We start from the raw sequence: 17,150 nt of genomic DNA on the forward strand, positions 1-17,150 counted from the left end.
CCCACCTCAGAATTCTTAGCTTTACCATACAGATGGGATGAATCCTAACCGTGGATTAATGCTAAATTCACAAAGAATATGTAATTTATACGGAAAAGCATGGATTTGCCCAATGCATATTTCTGATTTACACTGTTGGGCTATAAGCATTCAAATGGACCGACATCCACACTCTATGCACCCACGCCTGCCCGTGAATTGGCATCAATTCCGAGCTGGCACCTATCCCGACCGTACATTGAACCTACAAATTATGACACTGGGGGTATCGGTGATTCTCCCTAATTTATAAGGGGGACCATAATTTCAGAATTCTGCAGTGTAGTTGTACTTCTCCGTTATGGGTTTTTAGCATATAAGGGAAACTTTTGGGGTTTAATACCAATGAAAGTAATATATTTAAAAAAATTTCAAAAATATGTTAACTTTTTAAAAATAATATCAATAAAGGACAAAAACATTATTCATCTTCTTCTTGCCATTTGTTCACCAGAGCCGCCGTCTGCAGCCACCTTTGCCTTCGGCCACCTCCGGCAACATTGTTAGAGGCGGCGGGCGACAGTAAACGACGACTCTGATGAACAAATGGCAAGAAGAAGATGAATAGTGTTTTTGCCCTTTATTAATATTATTTTTAAAAAATTAACCTATTTTTTTTAAAATATATTATTTTTATTGATATTAAACCCCAAAAGTTGCCCTTATATGCTATTACCCCTTTTTTTTAATGGATTGATTAGCTTTTATACAAAAAAAAAAACACTTTTTTTTAAATAACAAAAAAAGGACACTTACGTCATAATCCATTCCTTTCTGTTCCTATTACAAATTTTCTCCTATTAACGCCTTGAAAAGAAATATCGTGTGAACAGAAATTAAGTAATTACGGTGAGAATTTTATTATGATGGAAAATAATCATATAATAATTTTTATTGATTCTCCGCCTCATAAATTTTTATCTGTTTTTACAGTTGCGGTCAATAAGTGAGAAAGGTATTGAAATAAAGAGTGATTTATTAAAACACCCACATATAGCTTCATGGATTTACGAAACCACCTATCCGTTGTGTTTTATTAGAATACCCCCTTATATACATTTGAGCAAATTTAATAAAAATGAAGATATCAATTTTCCCCTGATAAGACACAAACTTTATTTAGTTAATTTTGTTTTCTATACGGAAAAATTGTAAAGATACTATTGAAATAAACAATCATAAGATTTCCACTTAATTAGATGATCATGTCACTATTTACAATAACAAAACAAAAACCTCTTAGTGAAAGGTAAACTATGAATAGGGTTAAGTAAGTCTATGAAATTATAGGGATGTTTTAATAAATGACCTTCAAATAAAATTGTAGGGTATTGTATAATAGGTGGAAGTTTTGGTAAATATGTGGGTTGAACAAATTATAAATTTTTAGAGCTCAAATCAGTCCCCCACAATGTTCCACAACACATCTCCGCTGTGTATTGGAAATATCTCCCCATGATAATATTAAGAATGATGATATCATCTCATCATTAAGAAATATTTTCAATACACAGCGATGATACACTGTGAGATGTTGTGGGGGGCTGAATCGGTCTCAAATTTCCATATCTACTGTCAGATAAGACTATAATGAATCACGTTGGGTTTCTTATGTGAGTATGTAAGTTATAATAGGATTTCATTTGTTATTAGATGATATTAGCTAATTTTCTATTTTAAATTAAATTATATATATTTTTTGAAGAAAAAGCCCTCTTTTGTGTGAGGGTTTTTTACATGTGTTAGACTTTGGTAACAGTTTTTATTATTTTTCCTCATCAAAAAGCACTTGGGAAGTGTTCGATTCGTGATTATATTTGTGTTTCATCCGGTTGATGAAGATAATCAGTGTTTTATATTACTATTTGTATGTTATTACTGGTTATAAAACTTACAAAGTGGCCTCTTTTTAACACAACTTATTGTAGATTTTTCAACCAAATAATATGGTTTCTTGATGTAAACATAATTGGCAGTTACATGTCGTGTCTGTGTGGTACACCAATATGGCTACTGTCATAATGCTTCCTTTGATGATGATCATACCAATACCAACATAAGTAGATAGTGACACTAGATGTATATATGAAATATATCATAACTAAAAAATGAATCATATTTTGTGGTTCAAAGGAAATGTCATTTCAAAAAACAAATATTGGTATGGTTCTAAAACCATGCCACTCTTATTTACAACCATGACCAAACACTACCCTAGAGGATTAATATTTTCAGTATTTTCATAAAATTGTGTGAACTGTGTGATGGATAACGGAAATTGATGGAGTAGAAATAGTCTCCAGTAAACTCCAAACACGTGGCAGCTTTGGAACACTCACGCCTCTGCCTACAGGTGCTCGCCTCGGCCAATTGGTGCCACCTGGGACCGACAGCTCATGCGCCTAGGGCTCACCATGGATTAGTAAAGCTCGCCTCGAGCAACTTGATCAAGAAATCAGGCCCCTGTTATGGTACAGGCGCCTGATAAAGAAACCATTTCTTTTCCTTTTTTTTTTTTTTATTACTTCTTTAACAAAAGCTGATTTAGAAAGTGAAAATTTGACATTGTTCAACGTACAAGTGAAACAACTTGCAACTTGGTACAGGCGCAGGGACCTTGATCACGTTCTTCGCTGGTGGAGCATTTAGACAATTAGACTCAAACAAATAATTTGGATAAAATCAAATCAGATTTAATTTGTAATTAATTAACATCGTGCCCAATTAATCTAAAAGAATGGGCTCACATTAATTGACGTATCAAAAAAAGTCTAAATTCTAAAAGAACGGGCTCACCAAAAAAAGAAAGTTTTTAAGGTGAACCTTTAATTTGAAGTAGGAATAAATTAGAAAATATTGGTAACATTTGTCCTGATTTGTAGGGTTTACAGCAAGGTGCCAATTCTAACAGGTAAACACCACATAGGACACATATCAATCAACCGTTAGGGGAAATGGTTCATCGAAGTATGAACCGGTGGAGTCCAGATTTACGAGACATGCCTGATTTTTCAATAAATGCCTAAATCAAACATTCATATATAGGCATTTGTTAAAATACCTATGTGAATCCGATGTGATATCGTTTTTTCTAAAAAACGGCCACGGTTCCAAATATATTCGTAATAGAGATTTGGATTCGAATAACACCTACACAAGGGTTTGAGGTTATGGGTTATATGGGTTGAGGGATGGGTGGTTGTATAGCCCATGAAGGAAATAAAAGTTAATTGCATATTTGCATATTAGTATGTTGTAATTTAGGGGTAGTTTCATTTTAGTGTCTCCACTTCAAAATATGTTATTGCAGTACCTGAATTTCACAAATTGCATCAGTTTAGTCCCAGTGCTTAGCATTCCATCAGTTATCTTGTAAGATTTAAATTATTTTAAAATTCCAAAATTACTCTTTACATAAATTATACAAAAGATTATCCTCTTATTTAAAAAAAAAAAAAAACTATTCGTCATCTTATTCCTTAATATGCCAAAAAAATAATGAGAAAAGACTGCTGCAACGCCTATTCTCCCCCCACTATAGCTACCACTACAAAAACAACAGTATCTTCACAACTAGTCCATAGATTGATGCTAGATGTGAAACTTCAAAACTTCAAATCATCGAAACGGCAAGTGATAAAGAATAGATTCGATAGAATAACATCAAGAGTAGAGAGAAAGGAGTTTTATCAGTTCCGTTAATGTATTTGATTGTTGATGACAACAAAAGACAGTTTGATAATTTTATTACCCATTGTAACGTTGGTAACAGTGTTGGACTAAACTATCAATTTTTGGAAGTTCAGCTACTATAATGACATGGGTACTAAACTGAAACTATCCCTAAAATATAAGGAATTAATTTACAATTTAACAAAAAAAAAACATTGGTACTACACTAACTTGACCCTATCATGCTAAAGTTAGGTTTAGGTTGAGATGGGGTACATGCTCAACCTATATATCACGTAACTTATAAGTGATGTCCGGTTCGAGCTAGAGCCAACGTGGACACATAACAAATGATCCTATAACTTGGATGAACAAAGATGGAAAAATGAGGTAGTGCAACGAACAGATCTGCAACCAAAGTTATAGTCAGAGGCATGAGGATGTGGTCCCTGGGGAAGACATTCCGATGGTCAAATAAATAGAGTGGCAATATTGATTGGCCTGAGTTGTTGAGAACAAGCTGATCCTGGCTGGGGTGAAATATGAGAGCAAGAGGGCAAGAAGTTGTGAGAGATCTTAAAGATGAAAAACCTGAGGGGAGATGCCTTAAATAGCCACGTGTCATAACCGGCTGGATTACACTCCATGTCTCTCGCACATCCTTCCTTGAAGAGGCCGAGATCAGGATGTTCATGATCGGTTTGGATGAAGTAGGCATAAAATTGTAAACATGTTCAATGAACACTTAAAATTTTTTTGACGTTTGTCTCTTAAAATACAAAAAATTAATATCCACTTTTAAAATTTATCAAAATATTTATCAAATGCTCATTTAACATATTTACTTTTTGATGTATGTAATAATACATCTTGACCTGTCCAGGGTGTCATATAGTTTTATTTGTCCAGACAGCTTGATTATGGCCAAGGTTATCGGATGGGCCCAGTTGCTTTGGTGTCCACATAACGAGTATAAACGACTGAGATACGGTCAATGAGCATTTAATTTTTTTTTTTACACAGAGAATGTCAAATTTGAAATATTATAGAGGATATGTGGGCTTTTTATTGTTTACTATTGTAGACTTGATTAAAATAATCTTCCATATCTATACATCTCAAACATTGAATGACGGCGGTAGATTTTGGATTTAGGTTTTGGAAGGATCGAGTTCCCACGATGCACGAGGGCTTTGTTTGGTAAAGCCAAATATTCCACTTGTTTTTCGCCATCACTAAATTATTAATTATTTGACCCCCAAAAAAGCAAGCTATTTCATCTCCCTTTGTCTTAATTAAAAATAAATTCTAATTAATTAATTGCTTAAATTAATAATTATTGCTCTAATCTCTGCAAAAGCTTTATCACTTATCTTGTTATCTTTCTCTAAGACACAAAAGAAAAAAAAAGAAAAAAAGAAAAAAAGAAAAAGAAAGTATTAAAGTAAAGCCCTATAAGTGTAAATGGTGCCCCAAAACTTGATATCTGCTGATTGGGGATGAGCATCGGTTATGGTGTGTGGGACCTAGACCCAACATAAACTCAAAAGTGAACCAATCACTCCACAATGGGTTACTTACTGGTTAAGATTTGTAGGATAAAAGTTGAAAATATTTTAAGCTGCGATATAGTATACAGTCCACTAGCCCCCGGTTTTATTTGGTAACAGAGATAGGCCGATGGGGCGATGGGGGCTTAAACTGTTAAACATCTAGGATATGTAGCCAGCTAAGCGGTTATGGGCCTCATCTCCAGGTGTCCTGTTACGAATACATCTGCATTGAATTGCAGTGGAACTGTGGAACTGTGGAGATGCATAAACTAGATAGAGCTTCACATTTTATACACAATCTATTCCAAGTTATGGGCTTATGGCACTAAAGCGTCCACGTGTTCCCTGTTGCTAATACATTCCTTATCTCAACTTGCCAAATCTGATGAGTGCCAGGGACCCATTTCCATGTGCTAATTTGCACTCTGCCGACTGCCGTGCCGTACTCATCATTCATCCGCACCAATACAAATGTATGAGTGCAAATGTGCATTTGAGAAGTGAGTGCGTGAAAACTGTAGCTTATTTCCACTTTTACTTTTACTTTGAGCGTAAAAATTATCAATAGCTTTGTGCTCTCTCATCTCATGTAAAATAGTTTTATTTATTTGTGATTAAGGTGATTTGGCCCGACCTTGTAAAAAGGGGATATGTGGATATGATTTGACCAAGAGATGATAATTTAGCCTAACAAGTTCAGTTTGCAATAATGGAGTTCGCGTATTCAGTCACCTCGAGATAAAGGCCACGGCTTAAGAATCATCTCAAAGCAAAACCACCTTGATGCAGGTTTCACCTCAGCATCGAGGCAAATCAGTATTCAAGCCAGTTCGAAACTAAAAGGCCGAAGTACTAGTTTGGAACCAACAACTCGAATTGACACGTAACCGACTCCTGCGTAACCAACTCCAGAGGTCTCTCCAACGACTCCCGAATCCCTCGAGATCATGATAAGTTAACAGACCCCGACCTTTCTGGGATCACGATAAGCATTTATCCTCACTCCGCCGGAATTGGAGGAGGAATGAGATAAGCCTTACCTGTATGTTGTTCCTTCTAGGGCTGTTCATAAGAATGCCCAACCCAGACCGACCCAACTCGAGTCAGTCGGGTTTTCATTTGTACTGGTCGGTTTCGAGTTGGGCACATACAAAAACCGATATCTCGAGTCGGTTTCGGTTTTGACATAAAAAACCAAAACCTACCCGACCCGAATCGAACTAGCATTTATTCTACTAGTTTGGTAGTTCCTACTTCCTAGTTTGAGTAGTTTCCTAATTCCTACCAGTCTTCTAGACTTCTACTAGAAATAGAAGGCCCATTAGGCAATTACAATTAGAATTCAATTAATTAGGTGTTCTGATTTAGTTTTTTACCTAGATTAGGCAATTACAATTAGAATTCAATTAATTAGGTGTCCTGTTTTAGTTTTTTACCTAAATTAGGCAATTACAATTAGAATTCCTACTAGAACTAGAAGGCCCATTAGGCAATTACAATTAGAATTCCTAGTTTCCTACTAGTCTTCTAATTCCGCTTTTGTCTTCTCTTAAAATCTTCTATTCTCTAACTTAACTTGGTTGGTCCGCCCCCCTCAACTCAAGTCCTTAACTAATTCAGAGTTTATTCGGCTTTGTACAGGAGCAAAACCGAAACTGACCCAACCCGACTCAAACCGACCAGGTCGGTTTGGCCTATCAGTGGGTCGGTTTAGGTTCCCACCTCTGGTAACTCGACTAGGTCAAGTCGGTTGGGGAAATCACATGAAATCGACCCAACCCGACCCGTGAACACCCCTAGTTCCTTCGAAAGTAGAGCTAACTCCATCTCCACATCCCGGATATCCCGGAACTCTTTCATGTACCCCACGAATACTCAACTATATAAAGGCTCCAACCCCGATGGCATGAGGTACATGTGATTTCTCTGCTCTCTAGCTCTCTAGCTCTCTAGCTCTCTACATTCTCAAAGCAACTTCAGATTGCAACATCTTACTAACTTAAGCATCGGAGCAACCTCGCTGAGCTAGCCACCCCGGGTTCTTTGGTCTTATTTTGCAGATTTACCTAGCTCACCGTCCGACTGGAAGCCAGATCATCCTCCAGCAGGGAGTAGTCAGATCGCGCAACATCAATTGGTGCCGTCTGTGGGAATCACTACAAAAAGCCTTCTCCACAATCAACAGCTCATTTGAAATCAATGGCATCTTCCAGTCACGTCGGACAGAGCACTGAAATGAACGTCTATGGGGGGAAACCTCAATTTCCATCAGTGTGCATTGGTCAGTTCACCATACCGCTCATTGTGGCTGGGATCCCAACACTGACTGCACCACAAAGTGCTACATAGGTAAACGCCCCACTCCCTCCAATTGTGGGCGCAACCTTCGCTGAACCATCTGTGGTTCCCCCCGGAGTCGGGCAGTCCCAGTTCGATGACCTGCACATTGCATGCAGGCCATTCAGGTCCAAATGCAGCAGGCCCAGCAGTTCCAACAATACCAACAACATGTGCTTTATCAGTACTACCAGCAACAATTCCCTCCACTGCAGCAAAGCCAATAGCCGGTTCCACCTCGGCACCCAACAACTCAACATAACCGACCTTGTGTCCAGAACACTCGGTCTCCCCACTGAGGCGAGGAGACTTCCCAGATCCCACTTCCTCTTGGGAGCTAAGTCTCACCTCGCGGCAGGAGAGACAGACAGATCACTATGTCCACTTCACAAGGCAATATCAGAAATAGGTCCGGAGACACATAGTCCAATAGAGCTACTCTTCCTCGGCGTTCGCATCAAGAAGGTGGATCACTCGCAGGTAACCGGTTCGGGGTGCTGGCCGCGAACTCAAAGCAAGGCCCTTTTATCTGCGACAGTCAGCATCAAAACCCAAGGAATCAAGAGCTACCTCGCAGTAAAGCAGTACTAGACCATACAGAGGTTAGCAGCACCAATGTCGAGCTGATGAAAAAGCAACAACGAAGACATCGCAAGGCACGCCGAACTTTAGCTCAGAACAACCAGCTCACAAAGCCAAACCAACAAGAATAGGTTAAAGGTAAAGAAGAGGCGAGCTCGATAGCCACAAAGACCGACCCTCTACTCTCCGGGTCGTCCCCTTTATCTCCCGAGCTCTTGGCAACCCCGATGCCTAAGGACTTCAAGATGCCTCCCCTTGACAAGTACGACGAATCTTTTGATCCTAACGATCACGTGGACTCCTTCTAGTCCCAGATGCATCTAGTTGGGGCTGACGAGTCCTGCATGTGTGTAGCTTTCTCCACCACATTCAAAGGAGTAGCTCACACATGGTATTAGAACCTCGCGCCAGGATCAATCAAGAGTTGGGCGCAGTTCATAGAGTTATTCACCTCACACTTCATCACCAGCAAGAAGTGTCCGAGGTCCCAAGAGAGTCTCTTTAATGTGGTTTAGAGAGAAGGGGAGTCCATCAGATGCTACATCAAGCGCTTCAACGACACATGCCTGCAGATCCCCGACCTAGACCCAACGGTGAGACTCACGACAGTAAAGAAGGGCATAACTCATAGGGAATTCAAATGGCACGTGGTAGCCAATAAGCCGAAAGATATCACAGAATTCTTTAATCTCGTCGACCAGTTCATTAATACCAAAGAAGAGATGAACCAGAGGACCGATAATCCAGTAGAGAAGAAAAAAAGAGAAGGTGACAACACAAGTAATGACGGAAATAAGAGAAGAAAGAGTAAGTCCCCGACCAAGGGAGGAAACAAATCTGGGAGCTGATCTCCTTCGCGATCTTGCAAGTCAAGTCAGTGCTCCAGAACCCCACTTGTAGAAATGATGAACTACACACCCCTCAACACTAAGTGAGGAGAAATCCTGATGGCTATCAAAGACTCCTCCTTTGTTAAGTGGCATCCTAGGTTGAGGGGAGATCCCGCCACCAGGAACAGGAACGCTTACTGTCACTTTCATAAAGACTACAGACACAGTACAGAGAATTGTAGGAACCTCCTTGACGAGATCGAAGAGCTCATCCGTCGCGGGTATTTGAAAATTTTTATACAAAGAGAAGAAAGAAACCAAACAGACCGGCAGGGGGACCAGAGAATAAATGCTCCCGAGTCCAGTAACAGACAAAACGAGCAGCTGCCACGTCAACTGCCCAAGGAGAGACCGATTTGCGGAGTAATCAATATGATTACTGGCGGGTCCATCATCGCGGGCTGCACTTTTATAGCAAGTCGAACTTCAGTTCGTGAATTAGAGAGCGAGGTGCGAAACCCACCAAAGCGACCTAGAATTGAAGAGCCGATCTACTTCACGAAAGATGACGTACGCGGGATTCAGTATCCTAATGATGACGCCCTAGTGATAAAGCTAAGGCTCGACCAACATTACGCCTTCAACAAATTCCAGCTCTAGGAAAGCGATATCTCCTTTACTTTTACTTTGAGCGTAAAAATCATGAAGAAGGTAGAGCCAAAGCTCCAGGATAGCGATCTCTGCTCTCTCATCTCATGTAAAATAGCTTTATTTATTTGCTTTTTAAAACTTCAAATATTGGTCTTGGGGTCTTGTCTCCATTCCATTATAATTTAATTGGATAAAATAAAGAAGGTAGAGCGAAAGCTTATTCTTTAATAGATGCCGGCTTTATATATAAAATCAAAGTTTGTGCATGATGTGTTTGTTTTGATTGGCGTTCAGTTTTAGTTTCATTTGACAGCCTGTGCTTCAATGCAAATGATGGTTAGTTTTTCCCTAACGTCATAGCCCAGTACTACTCCACAAGATATGATACTACTTTTATTTTAGGTTGTGTGGGGTGGGTCCCAACGATGAATAGGAATATTTCAATTTTTATTTTTTCTTGCGATGTGCAGCTCTGGGTAAGGTTAGATCCAAACACACCTCTTATAAACTTATCAGTGTGAAATATAATATAGAATAACCAAAGTCCCCAACACCAGATACAAGGATAACGAACATGTGGTTTATGATGGTGGGGATCTGGTTTGCTGTTTATGATGAGTGGGTGATAATGATTTTAGCCGCAGTCTCTTACATCCAATATAGATGCTCTCAAGTTTGAAATTTGGGCTTAGGAATGTCAATGGGCCGGATTTTGTACAGGCTAGCCTCCACCCGAGTCTGATCCAATATTTTTTGGCAAATGAATCTGATCCAATTTGGCTTCACGAAATGTATTTCTCAAAACCCACCCTGACGGCCTGACCATATGGCTTTCAGTCTGATACTGATATGATCCAGTTCATGATTTATTAATTACAATTATTTTTTTGTGTTTTATTTTTAAGGTTATGATTTATTAATTACACTTTCGAGTGCATTTTTATAATACATTTTGAAGCCCTAAGAATCATTAATTTAAATTAGAAATTTGATTCGCGGAGTCTCAATTTTATATTAATTATCCAGCAAGGCAGCAATGACCCATAGCAGTACACATCTTGTGTACCATTCGATGGCATGTGATGTGCACATGGGAAAAAGCTTTTCCTTGATAGCTTGATGGTTTGGCGCTGCCATCCTTACATATACCCCACCCATCCCATCAAAAGTTTTCTTTGGGGCTAATACCTTAAGTGTCTTAAATAATATGGCTATTAGGAATGAGGATCAATGTTCAACTAGAAATAAAAAGGTAGGGATGAATTGGATTTATAACTTGTATTTAATTTCCTATTACTTTTCTGTTATATATAAACAATAAATAAATAAAATAATACAAATAAATAACAAGTTTTAATTATTTGATTAAGGTATGTAAAAATTACATAAATTATTAATTATTTTTTACCTAAAATTCAAAATATTATTAAATTCAAGACTTATTACATAAAATTTATATGCTTTTCATGCAATATGTGGGGTTGGGGAGGATAGGATTTAGCCTAATATCTTTACGGGTTATAGAATCCCAAAATCTGTCCCCTTACCAAAACCCATCCTTCAAGCAAAAAAGCCTGTCCCATCGGAGAGGATACCCACCATCCCCTTCACGACTAAAACATGCAATGGGGTCAATGTAAAAACCAATAAATTCACCACGTTTAAATATTCAATTAATTACTCATTGTCACTAATACATGGGTTCTAAGTATAAGCTTTACATTTTTTTCTTAGTACATGAATGTTAAGAATTTTTAAAACATATTGGAATATTAAAATTTGTATATTTATAAATGTTAAGAATCAAAATATTAGTTTCTTATATATTAAGATGCACGTTCATCTTAATGTATTTTATTTTTTATATATAACATTTTTCAAGTGTGTTTTGATATTTTGCATTTCATATAAATGTATTTCTTGTACATATTTACCTTATTTATAGTTATTTAAAACTTACCTTCAGTGTTATATTGGATTTACTTGAGTTTCCCCGATGTATTGATGTGTATCTCAATTTTCTACTGTATTCATGCCTATCTCTATACATCAATACTTTTAGCCTTGGGTGAAAGCACGGTTTTTAAAACTAGACCAGAAAAATCGAGAATCGATTATTTGACTGATTCCATTTTACCTCAGAATCATTATTTCACCAAAAACCATTGATCTAAGCGATCAAACCGTTTAAATCATTTAACAGTTTTGACTGTTTTTTATTAAAATGACCATCCATTCAGTTTGAACGGTTAAAACATTCAGCCCATGACTGGTTTATTGTCCAATTCAATTTTAAAAACCTTAAATTGGCTGCTGATTGTTCAAAACTCAATTTTCAAATTACAATTTATTAGCATTCAACCCTAGGTTAGCCATGGACACTATCAATACTGTTGCATGGCCACGGGGAATTGATGGGGACACAGAGGGCATTGTTATAAACCGTGCTTCTCTATGGTCAATACCTAATTACCTATATTATAACCATAGGGAGTGTATAAGCTCTCTATGTTTTTCCAGTTTCTTGTTTTTCCTTTCTATTACATGTGACATGACTAACCACTACAGTCCACCTACCCCCCTCTCTCTCTCCTTACTTTTTTCACTCTATTCTGCTCCATAACAATTCCTTTTAGAGTCTTATTACTTTATAGTCAACATCTTACGGGTGTTTATATTTGATGGCAAACCAATCACCAAGTCATGCCCATCCAACCGATTTAGTAAGCATTGCAAGCATAATTTCTACACTTTTAGACATGTTAAACTTAGAAAATTGTTTTTTTCAATAAAGTTTTGGAAAGTGGATCCATTGAAGATTTGAGGTCTTGCATTTTTGGGACAAGTCAAAGAGAGGTTTTATGCTTTACACTGAATAAGAGTCTTGGAGTTTCAAAGATTTGAATATTGATTTCTTTTTGGCTCTTTCAATCTTCATCTTCATCCTTCTACTACCTGGTTCACCTACGGCTGCAAGTCTGCAACTCTCAAGGCTTCTTTCATCCACCATTACAACTACAAGTGTTGTCATTTTCCTCCTCTGTTTTCAACTCTCATTTTCTCAACTTCTCATGACTCAAGCATCACATTCATAGGTTAGTATTTTATTTTTTTCTTTAATGTTTTTAAATTTTAACACATGTTAAATATTGATATATTTTATTTGTGTTTTGTTTGAGCTTTGAAAAAAAAATCTAGTTATTTATGATAAAAACTAAGGCTCCATTTCAAAGGAGTACAAATACAAATATGTAGAGTGCAGAACCTTGCATTTTGTATTACTTTATATCTATTTGTACTGTACATATTTGTGTTTGTACTCCTTCCAAATTGAGCCTAAAAATGTAAAACCAATACAAATATAATACAATGGTACAATACTTAATTCAGTTTTGTATAAATTTAAACATATATTTGTACAAAAAAAATCAGTTTTGTATAAAAAACTAATCTGCTTGAATATAAATTTCAGTTTTAATTTAAATATATATTTTATATTTAAAATTGTTAAATATAAAAATTTCAGTTTTGCATAAAAACTAAAAAGAAATAAACTTAAATATACATAGATATTTTAGTTTTAAATAATAAATATATATCCAAAAAATATATATTCTGAAATATATATATATATATATATATATATATATATATATATATATTAGTTTTAAACTAATAAACTGGTCCAAACAGACCCTTCATGTTTTGATCGGTTTTGCTTAATGATTGGTCGGGTCAATTGAAGAAAATGTGTTAAACTGACCCACCCCGACCCCTGAACAGCGCTACCGGATTTGCTACTCAGACCGACCTCACAGCATCTAGCATATAGTACCTGTGCATATGCAAACAGTCTCCACTAGTACAACTGTACAAATAAAATAACTAAATTGTCTTAAATGTGTCTGCAGGCTTACTGGTAAAGTTTCCTGATGGTTGTAGTGGAGAATTGGGATACTCTCCAAACTATTCCATTGATTGGGCGGGCTTATTTGGATTTTTCCACTACACTTTTTGACAAAAAAAGAAAAGAAAAAGCACTGCTAGAATTTGTAACATGTGACTGTCATTAGTTTCAGCCTGTTTTTAGCAGTAACAAACAATGATTTCAGTTCATTTTTATATTAGAGATTCCAGTTAATACACGACGGGAATTTGTGGTCTGATCGTGTGTATGGTTCTCTCGTGTTGTGTTTGAGCGTAAAAAGCCACTTTACTTGCATTATAAAGCTAAGTATGTGGTTTTGAATGGAAGTTGAATAAAGCAAGGATTATGTAAAGATGATGGATTTTGAATCGGAAATAGACATCATTTACTGATAAACTGACCTGACGACCGACCACCTGAGCAATATAATGCACGCAAAGCTCACAAGTAGCAAGCTTTAACTCCAAAGCAAAGAAGACTCACCAGCTCCATCAACCCTTTTGGTAGGGTCAGACTGCAATTTTTGCACATGTCCTGTGTGTGATGCAAACATCAGTGACCAGGCTGAACGCTTTGTCCTTGAAAGATTCTGCCACCCACTAAGCATGGCAAAATGCGACGTAATTAATTGTAGCTAGAATTGGGTCACTGGACGTGATGGGTTACAGAAGAAAAGTATATTTGTTGCCATTCTATTGCAACTCAGTGAATGGAAGAGAGACGGTCGGGAAGGGCAGCTTTAAGTCTTTTCAGATATAGTTTATGGAAAAGCACAGACAGATATCTCTTTGTATGTATTTGTTTTGTCGCTTCTACTGACTTTCGCAAATTGAGAAGAAAAGTCTTTTGTTTAATTTGTGGTGGTCTTGAATCTTGATGCGATCGCCATATATAGAAACTGATAGAGACAGTTTTCATTATTTTGTTTATTTAATTGGCTTATTTGAAGTGAAAAATATACGTCATCATCTTCATTAATTCTTGTTTCAGTTATATCGGGTCACTTACATGAATCATTTTTCGCTATTAATTGCATTCTGTTTAGCGTCATATATATATATATATATATATACTTAAATCATTTTTATTAATCTTACTCAAATCTGTATTTATTATTATTTTTTGTTTAAAAAGATTATGCATCTTAATAATATTAATTCATTTGAAACTAGGGTTGTTCATAAGTCGGGTTGGGTCGGTTTACTGAAAATTTTCCAACCGGTCTGATCTGGTCGGGTTACTTGAACTTGAAACCAAAACCGACCCAGTGTTAAGCAAAACCAACCTAATCGGTTTGAGTCAGGTTGGGCCGGTTTGAGTCGGTTTCGGTTCTAAATTCAACTATGCTTGACAAAAACTCAACTGCAATATATATGTGGGGACTGTGGCACCACAATATGTGAGGTAGTAAACGTGAGAAAAGCCATATTTTTGATAAACAGAATATACCTCTAATCCACAGTTTAGACTTTGGAGAGGAGAAGAACAAAACCCATATATACTAATAATGACTATTATAGAGGTATATATCTTATATATCTTTTCAGTCCCTTTGATTATATATTCATTATGAAATTTAATTGTCTTAATTAAGATTTGGGTGAATTCTGTAGGGAGACGGACTTAATTAATTTAAACTTCATAAAAGGACAATTAATCGGTTCGGTTCATATTGATTTCGGTTTTCACACAAAAAAATCAAAATCGACCCAAACCATTGGTTTATGATATTTTACAACCCAAAATCAATCGATACTGAAGATAACCCGGCCGACTCGGGTTGGGTTGGTCCGGATTTATCGATTTGATCGGATTGGGCCTGCTTCAAAGAAGTTGAAACAGACAAGTCGTTCAAATGACTGATTGACAGCCAATTTGAGCTCTTTGGACTTTTTGTTTGACAAGACTATTTGGATGAACTAAGAACAATGAATTTGGCAGCGGGGACAAAATTAAAACACCAGATCTTGTCTTCTATTTGCAGAATTCTTTATTTCGTGTTTTCATGGTTTATGACACAAAATTGTATAATTATTCATTGTCCTCTATAATTTGCCCTTATACACTTATTTATTAGTGATAATCGATTCTCTTACAAATTTTTTGTTAATAACTGTTTCGAGTTTTTCTTCAAAATAATGCGAATATTTGTAACTCCTTCCAATTGCTCTTCAAATTATGAATCTCACCAATTTGATCCAAAAATGATTAACCAAATCGTGTCCTTTGGAAAAAGATGTTGCATTTTCTTCCCATTTTTCCAAGTGCATGCATTCTAGGGGGTGCAATTCAGGTGGCCTGGATCGAGTTGAGGGTCAACCCAGGCCAACTCTAAAGGTACATACTTTTGGGTTGAGCTTAGCCCAATTTGAGGTCAAGTTTAAATTTATCAATCCAAACTTAATCTAACACAATTAGAGTTGGTATTGGGTTGGGTCAGGCTGGTTAGGCTGGGCTTATTTGGGCTTTTCGGTGAGTTGGTCAGATTTGAAAGAATTTATGAATATATTTTTAAGCAATTATCTTTTATTGGGATTTATAGTCTAATTTTGAAATATAATTTATCATAAATATGTATAAATTTTATTTACAAATATACATCTACATATTTTATACAAGTATGTATAGATATATAATTAAAAAAGAAGACATTTTTTATATGTAAAAATGCATATATGTATATATTTCTTTGAACAGCCTCAGGGTTGAGTTGGACTGAACTGTCTTGTTGAGCTTGGGCCAACCAAGACCTCAATCCAAGACCAACCCAAATTTATCTTAGGCCTAAATTTCTTGCCTGAAACCCAACCCACAGCCCGAAAATTCTGACCCAATCTGTCCAAAAACTTGTGTGGGATAGTGCCAGACTCGGGTTGGGCCCAGCCGAGTTGCAGGCTTGCAGCCCTGGTGCCTTCTTGTCAAACTTAAAGAGCTTGGATGCCTTCCTCCAGACTTTGATCTATATAATGCATTTGAGATGCTTCAAGCCTCTTGTATAGAGATGAAGAAATGCTTAAAGAGGGTTAGGTTCATTTGAAACCCAAGCTGCTTTTGGGATTTCATCCAACCAGTCCCCAAATTGCTTTTTATTATTGTTTAGGAGAAATTCATAAAAAATTAGGTATTCCTCTTATTTTTCTTTCATTTTTTTTTTATTTTTTACTTATAAAGCTAAAATAAAATCTTCTTTTGTTTTCTATTTTTCTATTTATTCTCTTTAATTAATCATTTATCAATTGGGGGTTTTGGACAACATTCATTCCTAAAAGCAGGAAGAAATTATATTTAGGACAACGGGCATAATAACCTCATAAATAAGAAAAATTGGTATGAGAAATCTTGTGCACTATCTTCAGTAATATAGGAAATTGAAATAAAATCACTTTTTTTTTTTTATACTTTTCCCCAAACAAGTAGAAAAACTAGATGCAAATAATCGTTCTAGAACTTCCCAGAACAGTTAGGAAGGTGCTTCCTGCTTCGCCCATGCGTTTGGTAGTTTGGGAGAGACGTTGAATTTTCCAAGAAAGAGAGTTATCTTGCGACCCAAGCCAAGAG

The sequence above is a fragment of the Nelumbo lutea genome, chromosome 4 (genome assembly GCF_056320005.1).
Source record: "Nelumbo lutea isolate HS-2025 chromosome 4, American lotus-T2T, whole genome shotgun sequence".
NCBI classification, from domain to species: domain Eukaryota; kingdom Viridiplantae; phylum Streptophyta; class Magnoliopsida; order Proteales; family Nelumbonaceae; genus Nelumbo; species Nelumbo lutea.